This window comes from Saimiri boliviensis, chromosome 5 (genome assembly GCF_048565385.1).
Source record: "Saimiri boliviensis isolate mSaiBol1 chromosome 5, mSaiBol1.pri, whole genome shotgun sequence".
NCBI lineage: Eukaryota > Metazoa > Chordata > Mammalia > Primates > Cebidae > Saimiri > Saimiri boliviensis.
In genome coordinates, this window is record NC_133453.1 from 150,706,914 (window position 1) to 150,709,504 (window position 2,591).

The window sequence follows — 2,591 nt, forward strand, 5'->3', positions numbered from 1 at the left end:
ACCTAGCTGTCAAACCTGGCAGACAGTGCTTTCTACACTGACCTGCTAGCTCTCTGTAAGAAATCCTTTATTCCGGGAGGAAAATCGCTCTAAGTTCTTGAGCTTTTCCACAGCGACACCTGAGCCTGGCACGCAGTGGGGCGTTCACTGCAGGCGGCTTTGAGGGGCTTCTCTGCGCACTTTGAACGTGTTTTCAGAGGCCACTCTTAGCCGGTCATAAACCGTGAGATGCTAGAAAGTTACTTGGAAGCGGAGCTGGAATACCCACTAAGGCAATGTTGGGCTGAGAAAGTGATACCCCGAGAGCCGCGCTTTGACGCTGAGAGGCCTTAGACGCTGCCTCAGAACTCAAGTCCCTGTCACCCCGTCTGGTCCTTCAGCTCGAGGTACAGGGAGGGCATCTCTCTGCAATTTCCTCATCTGACCAAGAAAGCTTCTTTCCAAAACAATACAACTGTCTTAAATCCCCTTTCTAGGGATTTATCAAATAACCCGGACAGATCAACCACCAGAGGAGAGGAGACTGGGAGTCCTCCCTGCTCCTAACAGACTTACCCACCCGTTCTCCCGAGGGAAGCTCTTAGGGTCTACCTGAGGGACCTGCCTGCGCAAAACCACCTTTGTTCTTGTGAATCACTGGGCATTGGGCCTGTTTATCCCGCCAGCTCCTCCTCCCCTATGAGAACGGGTACATCGGTTTCCGCAGCACACTGGCTCACTGGGGATCATTCTCCTAAGATTCCCCATGCTGCACATGTTAAAATTTTGTACATCAGCTCTTCTACTAATCCGTCTTTTGTCACTAGATTTTCAGAAAACTGTCAGAGGACAGAGGAGAAGCTTTCCCTTGTCCCCTACAGTGGATTTCCAGTTCACAGGGCGTGGCCAGGTCCAGCCGGCGTGGAGGGTGGCGAGGGGCCAGGCCCGCCACCCAGGCCCGCTCTCCCTGGAAGAGCACCACGACCTGGGCTTGCTTCTGACCCTCCTACCCCTGGCCCAGTTGAACTCGGAACAGTAAAACTGGAGCGATCAGCAGTCCTACCTGGCACAGACGCAGGCTCCGTCAATTCAATCCAATGCTGAAGGACGGAGTTAACTTCCATTCCCGGGTCCACAAGGGGCGTGGTTTCAAAGGCGAGAACTTCCCAGCACCAAACCTCTATCCACCACCCCCATCCAGCAGCCTCACAGGGTGATCACTAGAAACGGCCGACCGTAACACAAGACGCACCTGCCACAGGTTTGGTTCCTGATGCTTCCAAGACCCAGGGCATCGGCTGGAATTATCTGGGGTTTTTTTTAGCCAAGTATCTACAGTAAAGCCCATGCTCCTATAGGGGAGAAAATATAATTTCTTTTTCTTACCTTTTCACGTTCGTAGTTGACATGCTATCCTGAAAACAAAAGCTGGAACAAAAGAAAAAAACAGCAGCAGCTTACTAACGCACCCTGCACCCGCCATGCTGGAGGGTTCAAAAAGTATTTCTCTCTCAGGGCAGTGGCTGGGGGGCATTGCTTACAGAGTATTGGAGCACAGAGCCGTAACTCCTGTACAGCAACAGGACAACCGAGATTCGAGTTGCTCCAGGTTTTCGAAGGCAGGAGGAGGCAGGAAGGTAGATTTGTGGGGAGAGTGAAGCCTGCTCCTAGAAGCTGCGGCATCAACCCCTCTGAGCTGGCTTTCTGAGCTGGGGAGCAGGTGTTGCAAAGGGGCCCGACTTCAGGTGAGAAAGGCAGAGAGGGGGGCAGAAAGCGCCCTGGGCCTCAACCTTCTTTGAGCTCAACCATCCCCAGTATTTTAGAGAGGAGTATTTTGTTGTCCGTCACTCCCATCATGAGTAAGAAAAGATGGGCCATTTCTTAACAGCAGAAATAGACATGGTCTGTAATTAGCACCTGGATTTTCACTTTGCTGCCAGCCAGTTGGCAGGACAGCGTTGAACCAAGTGTGACGGCTACAAGGGCTCACCTCTCTAGACGCCTCAGGAGCCACCTTCAGCAGCTTGCTGCGGTCAGGGTGGATGACGCTACCGAAAGTACCCCCTGAATTAGCCTGGCCCTTAGCTCCAGTTTGAAAGCCTGAAAGTCATTTTCTAAAATGCAAACGCAACCCGGAGCAGGTGTAACTGTAGTTTCTACAGGTGGGTTAAGACAAGCAAAACGACATTTAATGCGACTTTCCCACTAGGCTAACACGCACAGTGAGCGAGTAGCCCCCGGAGCCAGCAGGGGTCCCACAGGACACCCTGAAAGCCGCCGACGTGCCCTCGGGGGAGGGGCTGCCGGAATAAGAGCCCGGGAAAAGTGCTGCCTGGCTCCCGGCTGGGAAGAGATGAGGCGGGAGAGGCTGGGGTTCAGCACACACGTGTTCTCTGCGCATGCACTGAGGCCACTGTGTGGAACCTGGGAAGAAGGCACCCCACCGGGGAGGGGCCGGGGCAGCCCGCGATGAACGGGCAGCGCGTTCCCAGCTTCTCTGGTCTGCACAGCAAATGTCTCCCCAGGACCAAGCCCAGCTCCTCCCGGTGGCCATGCAGCTTCTATCTAAGAATGATTTTCACATTTTCAAACGGCTGAGAAAACATCAAAGG